The 9,459-nt window shown below is 36.4% G+C and overlaps 1 long non-coding RNA gene across 1 annotated transcript in view; it reads left to right on the top strand.

Moving 5' to 3' along the window:
* The first annotated feature begins 7,726 nt into the window (after positions 1-7,726).
* Positions 7,727-9,459, top strand: part of LOC142870632 (uncharacterized) — a 42,444-nt gene continuing 40,711 nt past the window's right edge. The window contains exon 1 of the long non-coding RNA XR_012918995.1: positions 7,727-7,860. This is a non-coding gene — a long non-coding RNA (uncharacterized LOC142870632). The remainder of the gene's footprint in view (positions 7,861-9,459) is intronic.

Below are 9,459 nucleotides of genomic sequence, written 5' to 3'. Positions count from 1 at the left end.
ACTTATTTAAGTAATATTATTGAATCAGGAAACTCAACAATAAAGCCATGCTGCATTTTTTAAATGCTTGATACTTTTAGTATTAGCTTTTCTCTGGGCATAAAATTGTCTTGGGATAACATTAATGATAGACTTAATGTAGTCTTAATCCCTGATGTGTCTTTGGATCCATGCATTTGCATTCTCTGACAAAGAGGTACAATAAAGGGTATTAAAAAGACTAATAAAAGACCGCAATCATTGAAGGCAATTTTTGGTAAAAGAAAGTTTTCCTAAGTAGACAGCAGAACTGTAAATCTACAGCAAAATAAGATCAATCATATTGGTTCTACATGAATAATATTTTTTTAGTTAATGTAATCTAATTCAATAATACTAGAGAAAACTGGTAGTTTTTGGAGCTAACAATATTAAGCCTTTTATGGTTTTAAAGTTTGTGAATTGTGCTTCTCACTTACAAAGTTGCAACATTTCTCCTTGAATTGTAGGTCCCTGAAAATAATAGGAGAGATATTTAACAAGCATCATTCTTTACAATTTATTTTGAAAATAACTTTTTATGATTGCAATAGAAAAAAGCCTTTGTAAAGTTGTGGTTGTTTTTTTTTTTTCCTCCCTCTTTTTCATAGGCTGCTGCCAAGAGGAAATGAATAGTGTCTTTGAGATATTCACAAACATCCGGTGCGGATGGGGAAGCTCACTTTGAGAGCCAGCATTTATTCTATTTTCTGTATTTGAACCATTCTCAACAAAGGCTGTTCCCAACACTATCTTTCACAGTGTCTCACTGCTGCACCAGATGTTGGAATGATTCTGTATTCCTTTTTCAAACACTCATTCTCCCTGTCCTGCTCTTCTTACTTGTTCTTTCATTCTAGGACCCCAGGATACTGAGGTCTAAAATATGCCCCAGACCCTCAGCCGCTCCTCCCTGACCCAGTACGAGGGGAAGTGCTGGGACATATGAGCAGATTAGGAATGGAGTATTTGTATGGAACGCACTTCCTATGAATGCCTTGTCTGCTGGTAGGTATGCAGCCTCCTCAAGGGAGATGCCCAGGGGGTGAGGCCAAGAGTGAGCTTCAGCAATATCTTCCTGCTAAGTGGAAACTTACCCCTTTTTCAGGGAAAGATCTGCTATTTGAGGAAGTGTAAATATATTTTGTAGCATCAGTTTCCCCTCCAGTCATTCTCTTGTACATACAGAGTGAAAAACAATGAGCCTTTCTGCCTCTTTCCTTCTCCATACCTAATGTATGTGATGGGGAGCCTACAGGAGTTTTCTAATGGCTCCAATATAATTTTTCAGCAGTACCAGTGGCACTCTCCTCCTATTTGTATCCAACCTAACTCTTAAGGTCTGGGTGAATTCCTTTCTTCTCCTTCCTTCCCCAGAAATCACTGACCTAGCTCTTCCTTGAGTTCAACCCCCTTTTCTCATGTGATATCTCCCTCTCTAGTTAGCTCCATCCTGCTCCAAAATACCTGGTCCTCACCTTGTCCTTCTACACTGTGCAATTTTTAGTTCCCTGATAGACAAGATGTTTAATTTTCTTTGTCCTTTAGCCAGTTTCCGACATCATAAAATATTGTCACAAAAATGTGAGCTGTCAGCTATGGCATCAGTGGGGAGCTCACAAGACTGGCTGTGTATGATTATCTAATTGGTGGGTAAGGCAGTGAAAAAAACTAAAAATTCTAAAGGTATGGAAAAGTAAAGTGGGATCAAGGTCACTCTTTTGGTCACATCCTTCCATATTCCCTAAAACTTAGCTTAAGCTACTCTTCCTCCTTGCTTTGCCTTCCTTCTCATTACTCAATTATGTTCTTCCCAGCTCCTTCAACCCCCTATACTGATATTCAGTTGTTATATTACCCAGTACACTTCAACCTGGATCAGTGATACAAGATTTCACACTGGAAGTAATACACCAATGGAGGGGCAGTGAAACCAGTGCAGAAGCTGAAGAGAAGGCTTACCCATGGTGTTGACAAAAAACCAAAAGCCGCTACACTCATATACGCAAACCCACTCATTCCACAGAAGTAGAATCTCTGTCGCAGTGAGGGGGCCTGTCCAGCTGCCTGTCACTCATGTCTACTTTTTCTTCTACCAAAAGAAATGTAATGAGGTAGAAGTTCTCAAACCCATTATAGGAACAACCTTCCAGTTCCTAAGGCTGTCTCTCTCTCTTCCGTTTCTGTTGTGCTAAATTAGAATATTAAACAACAAAAAAGAAAGCTGATTTGTCAGAGTACAATAAAAAAAAAATCAATAAATGAATGAGGTGTATAAATAAATTTTATCGTGTTTTTTAAGAAAGAAATACCCCAAAACTATAAATTTTGGATCTTATAAGGTTAATTGTGAATCAGGGACTAATTAATATATGATCAGACATGTTGACACCCAAAATCAAATTGAGAGCTGGGCTATATGATCTTGAGAGGGAAGAGATCACTGAAAAGCAAATCTAGAGGAAAGTCTTGAGCGAGAGCAGAGAGGGTGCAAAGATCAGTGAGAGCTCACTCTGAGGACCCCTCAAAAGCATATGGGATACCATTCACAAGTTCCTAAAGGACCAGATAGGGGATAACCGCTTTCACAAAGCCGTCATTTATACCTAGCTTAGATATGACCTTTCTGACTGCAGATTTTGCACAAGTGCAATCCTACAAAATATCCATAAAACCTTTGGTTTTCTTCTCAAAATGTCACTTTTGAAATAAATCCCAAGAAATCAATCCCAACGTGATTTTTAAGGAAGAAACTCAGCAGCTTCAGTTTTCACACTCTTTCAGTTGCATATTTTGACCTGTTGAGGAGTTTTCATTTTCATGAAACACTACATATTATATACAAGTCGTATATATACGTATATATAGAGAGAACATATTCTATATACACATATTAGACTTATGTATGGTAGGCAGTACTGGGAAAAGTATCTGAGAAAAGAAAAATCATGTACAATTCTCCTTATTGTTTAGTCTCTGGAAATTTTTATAGACTCATTTCTATTTTTATACTTGAAGTAACAGGCCAGTTCTCCTGATCAACAGCACAATGAATGTCAACATGAGTAATTAACAGCTCACATAGGCAAAATCACAAAGAAAAACATAACTCTATAATAACAAGCTACAAATACCCTCTTTGTGTTAGCTGGGTTTTTGAATCTCCCTTTATATATTAAAGGAGTTTCCAGTTTCACAATTGAGTTTGTATTTAGGTAAGTTTCCCCCCCCCTTTTTTTTTCTGGGGTCCGAGTGAAAGCTTTTTTGATTGTGGATTTTTCCACCCTCCTTATACAACTTCAAAACAGTGGAAATTTTAGGAGCTATAGAAAATGTATGGAAATTTAAGTCAGGCAGCATATGAGCTAAATCTAAGTTTCACAATTATTAAATTGCAGTGTGTGGCAAGTTACTGAGCCTTGGGCTCATAGCTGTGTAAAGGAGAAAATACCATCTACCAAGCAAGTTTGGTGCGAGGACTAAATGAGATAACAGATATAAAACATATTACTGATACCTCATAGATAGTAAATAAATGCAAATTATTTATTATTGTCATAGATGATATGTATTATGCCCTCCATCTTCATTTTTTCCTATATAAAATGGCTGAGATTCGAGAAAATAAATGGGTAAATGAAGAAGTCAAAACTTAAATCATGTATTTATTTTTTAACCAAGCATTAGTTGAGCACCATACACAATTGTTCCATGCTTTACAGATAAATTGAATAAATCGTGTCATCTAACAGCTGAAAACTGAGTAAGGAAGACAGAAACCCAAACAAATCATTACAACAGACTATGAAAAGTGCACAAATCAGTATATACATAAAGTGTACTTGTGACTGACATGACGGGTTTCAGCTAAGTCCTCACATAAAAAGGGACACTTGGCCAACTCTTAAAGGATGAGCAGAATTCTCCAGATATTACTGAACATGTGTGGATATACTTGAAACACAAGACTGCCTCACTGTTATCTATGGAGGCTTAAGGAAACATAAGTACTGCATAATACATAAAAGAGTGCACTAACAGTAAACAGACTCAAAAAAATCCTGATATGACTTTGATTTATAAAACTAGTTCATCTTGTTGGTCAATTTATATAACCCTTTTCACATATAACCCCTTATCTGAGCTAGCATTGGAACTACTGAAATGTATTCTCTTTCTGTGTTTAACCTCCTTGAAGTTTATCTACTCTATGCATTTACTGAATCATGAAAACAGCTGGGAATTCCTCTGGAGTTGTTTGCTTCCCAGCATCCGTTGTTTTCCTTCCTTCAAATAATAATATTGCATCTTCTTTGGGGAAATTACCAGTTTCCCATTATTGGTTATGCAATTTTGATAGTATTGCCTAGGGTTTTACTGGCACAGTTCATTCCCTTGGCCACAGTGATTGGAGTCAAAGAAGACTGTCAACATATTGATTTATTTATTAGATGAATTCACTTATTAATGGATGGATACAAGCTTCAGCCAACAGGCACATTTTCCTGGCCATCAGGATTATTACAGGCATTGGCCAGTAATTTAGTCCAGTCCCAGAAGTGCAATCCCCAGAACAATTTGCAGGCATGCTAGACTCTGAAGTCGGTGGTAGGAGAATGGCAGGGCCACTACTGCTGCCACCATTGTACATCCATAAGGGGCACCATTCCAAGGGTTGAGCTAACCCAGGGGACAGGGGACAGAGGAAGGAGAAATTCCAATCATTAGAATTCTAGTTTCTAATTAAACTGAACTATTTGTTGACATTAGCCAATAATACCTCAATCTTATTAATCCAATTTAAGCTGAACTGTCAATCAGAGTACAACGAACCCTACTGACAGTTACCATCATCTTTTTTAACCAAATTGTTGAAATCCTTCTTTTGCGTAAGACAGTGATTTTTTTTCTAGACTTTTGAGATTTTATCAGTGTGTAGAAAGCCAGCCTATTTTTATTAATATTCCACTTGTTTCACAAAATCAGGACAATCCAGGAGCTATCATCCACATAACTGAGGTACTTTCTGATACCTATTGCCACCTTGCTTCTTTCCTTCATGTTATCACTTTTCCTCTCTGGTTAAGAAAGCCAATTTCCATTTTCATGGGTCTTCCAACGGCCTTTCTCTTCCTCAGCTTCCTGTCACACCTTATTTTTACTACATTTATATTAACGTTATTTTATAGATGTACACAGCTAAAATGCTAAAGCACATTCTTATATTACATGCCTTTAGGTAGCTGCTAAACTGATATTGTCAGAGCAACCATCTCTGAACATCATTGTATCAAAATTATTTGAAAACAGTAAATTGTTTAAAAATAATTATCTGGGAAGAAGTACTCTCACTTATCAATGATAAGACTCAGAGGATTGCCACAAATTGGATATGAATAACCAATATTAAAAATAATACATAATGTCAAAAACATATTATGCATAATATAACTTCCAATTTTATTTTTTTCTGAATCAGAAAGTGCTTCAAGTTAATCAACAACAATCAATTATCATTTTATTGTTACTTTGTAAGTAGGCTTCTCAGAGAATTCTGTTTGGCTGCCTGCTAAGATACATCAAGTTTTACCTTATTTAAATTGAAAGTGCTGCAATACAGTTCTTTCTCACTTAAGTTCTCTATATAAATATGCATAAAATTTTAGTTATTAGTTATTCTCCTTGTTTCTCCTACATCATTTATCTTCTTCTATCAGTGGCTTTAGGGTAAAATGAAGCACATTGGCTAAGGATTAAAAACCAGTTACTTTTTCTCATCCAATATACAAATTAATGTTTCTCATTAAATTCCAGCCTTAAAAACTTCTTTGTTTTGAACTCCTCTTATTGAGTGGTTACAGAATTGTCCAAGTATATTTCTTCTATCTTAATGCTAATAGATAATGTGCTAGCTTATACATCTTTATAATTGTTCATTAGCTTCAGGCAGTATGCTTTGACTTTTATGTCCTTGAAACTATGAAATAATATTCCTTAAATTCAGCCCTTCTTAATGTTTCCACTTTAAATAGAATGTATTATGAAACTGAGATCTGAGTCATTTTTAGAAATTCTGAGCTGGGGATATCAGTTTAGTCAGAACAGTGTCAAATGTGGAACCCAAACAACATAATTGGTACTTTGAGGTTGAGGTTGATGTGACATTCTCTTGAACATATTTTAATGCTTATGCATATTTAAATTAAAATTTTAACCTCCTGACATTTAAACCAACAAGCCAATCACCATTCAATTTGAGAGGCATGTCTTACGAATAAGATGACACACCACAAAAATCACTTGTCTTAAATCTGTGTTTATTGCACAAGAGATTTCCAAAAAGCCTAGTTGTTTACTAACATTTTGACAATGGATTTTGATATTAGCACAGCTTTTCCAATTGATTATACACCAAGAATTCACCACAAATATTTGTCTATATACGAGATGGCTGCTATCTAGAAATGTCGATATGGAATGTGTGTTCAAACATGACATCCATTTCGTTTCATGATTTTTCTTTTTATATGCCAGGTAGGTTTCTGGCTATCCCACACAATATAATTTCTTGCTTCCAGAAGACTCGATGAGATAGTGTGTCTGTATTAGACACATGCTACCCCTCCCTATCAGAATCCACCTGTCCCCAGAAATAGTATTATTGATCTTATCCCTTTTTGATCCATGCTGCCAGCCTCAGAGTAGCAAGACTCCCATAAGGAAGCTTAGCTGTGAACAAGGCCACAGCCAGGTTGACAGGGGAGATGCCATAGTTTGCTTTGTCTCATCATGCTCTTGTCATGGCCCATTCTGGTGCCATGCATCTGAAGGTATGTTTTCGGTGAGGATTCCAACTTCAAGAGGAAGTGGTACACCCGCGCACACAGCAGGGTTACATTGGGAGAAAGAATCCTATTTCAATCATTCAGCGATATTTTCTACGTACAATTTCATTTCACATTTATCAGAGTGCCAGCTTTGGAGTGAAATCCTGAGTGAAAATTTTCATGTTCAATAGCAGGCAAAAGTGAAAATTATTGTATCTGACTGAATCTGCACTTGCAGTGAACAGTTGATATTTAAATTGAGAAGCTGCCAGGGGTCTATTGGCTTCCTTCCATAATTGTCAAGTTCCATGGCATTGAGGAAGTTATTTTAACAAGAATTATTTTGTAACAAGAATTATTTTGCATCCTGAGATCCAATGCTGCTACTTAAAACCAAAACACACCAACATTTTATGGCACGGAAATATAGAAGATCCCTTTCTTGCCAATGGCCTCTGTGTTTATTGACTTCAAGTCCCAGAAGAACAACCCAGATCAGTTTTGCCACTGACATTATAAATAGCATAGCAAATTCATAAAGGGTCTTTTCTTCAAAGAACGGAAATGAGTCTGAAGTCTGATTGAAACTCAGTGTCCTTGTGAGGGAGATGGAAAGAGGCAAAGTATTTTGTCTAATTTCAAGTTCAAGAAAGCAAGGAACACAAAAGTTAAGTGGCTGGTCTCCATTTATTCAAATAAATTTATTCAGGAGTAGAGCCAGAAATAAAGATCAAGTCTCCTGGCCCATGCGCTAGGCCCCATGCTGCCTCACAGCCTTCAAAACCTTCATTTTCTTGGAAAATGCTAAAAAGCTTTCCCCTACCATACACACTAGATTCAGACATACTGCCATCTACTGACTCACCAAGGAATGTACCAGCACAAGACACTGATCTTCAAGGGCAAGGGAACACCATGAGGAGAGTTCTTGAGATCCTGCCTTCCTTTCAGAATGCCATCTCCAGGGTGCCAATGGGCTGTGGCTACTGGACCATGTAGGAGAGTGGCGCAAGAGGTAAGTGAATTTAGAACATTTCCTCCCCCATTAAGGGATTAGTATTCTGGCACTGTTAGTATTTATATAACAATGTAACAATGCACCATGTTGTCCTGTGTGGAACATCCTTGAAATCATCTCTTCCTCTCAGGCTCTTATTTTGACATATCCATCTAGGGATTTGAATAGTCTATGACAGCCTTTCTTTTTCACATAAATCAGTTTGAGGAATGTCATACGATTTTTGTGTCGTCTCTTTTGTCTTTCACCAGTGTCCTATAAGATGTGCTAGTTATACTACATGATGCCAAGAAAGGCATAATAGAAATCAAGCTAAATAGCCACAGCCCTGTACTTGTAGAAAAATATCATAAAATGTCCTAAAAAAGCTCTAACATTAGGAGAATCAGGGTCCTAAGTATTTTTTTTTCGCTCTTTTTTTTTTTTCCAGCAAGATTCTTTTTACTCATAGCCAAGGTATTTTTTCTCCCCAGAAACTCTATTAGTATCTTTTTTTTTTACCATATCAACTCTTTAGAGCTTGCCTGCATTCTCTCCAGGATAAAATAACATTTTCCAGACTCTGCCAAGTGATGGTGAATACAATTATTCTTTTCATATCTCATTTTCATAGTTAAAAGTTAAAAATTATGATTGTTGTTTGCCTTTGCTCATGATTATGCTTAACGTAGTTCATTGCTTCTGCGAAAGTTGAGTTTAAATATTTGGAGCAGATATTTCTTTTAGATGAGAAACACTGAATAGAATTAATATCAATATGTAATCAGTGTGTACAAGAGAATTCAAACAGCAGCAGGATGGCCTCTAATGCCACCCTCGTTACTTGTCTGCATTTTAATTTTAGATCTTAAGAAAAATTTCTTCCCTGTGATGGTGGTTCACAGGCATCGTGAGTAAGAACTGAATATAGAGAACTTATTTCTGAATATATAACTTATTCCTATTTTTTTCAGGATATAAAAACTTATATTCATGACAATTTATTTTTATAAAAGAATTGTACTGGTCTTTGCAAGTAGTCAAGCAGAACTCTTCTTTTGACATTCATAGCTTGAAATTCAATCTGAAGGAGACCATTGATTGAATTTTGGACAAATGTCTACATTTTCCCATCCACATTTTTTACAGAAATCTCTTATTTTGTAATCATCTTAGTCAGAGTTTTTTTAAAAAATGATGTTGTTTCCAAAGTTTTAAATTATCCATGGGGTCTCTAATGTTATGAAAGAGGTGATGGATGCAAGTAGAGATATATTAAGAATGGAAACATAGGGGGGGGCTTTACTGACTTAGTGAAACCAGAACATTGTGAAATTTTAATTGAAAGGTCTACAGAGAGAAAAGTCTAGCCTAGAAATCTGGTCCTCACATGTTCAGTTCTTAATAAAGGCCTATTAGATGTTGGAAGATAAGCGTGAGGTCTGGGAATGGTTAGATGGAAATGAGGAGACAAAAGGTCAGGAGGAGAGAGGGAAGAATAGGAGGATGCCAAAGCATTTGAACGTCTTTGCTATGAGGTTGGACAAGGTGCCAAGTATGTGGAAAGTTTATCTGAATTAAACTGAACCACCAAACTTTTTGAGAAGCAGTAACAAG

This window comes from Microcebus murinus, chromosome 4 (genome assembly GCF_040939455.1).
Source record: "Microcebus murinus isolate Inina chromosome 4, M.murinus_Inina_mat1.0, whole genome shotgun sequence".
Lineage (NCBI taxonomy): Eukaryota > Metazoa > Chordata > Mammalia > Primates > Cheirogaleidae > Microcebus > Microcebus murinus.
This window is presented reverse-complemented; position numbering and strand designations above follow the sequence as displayed.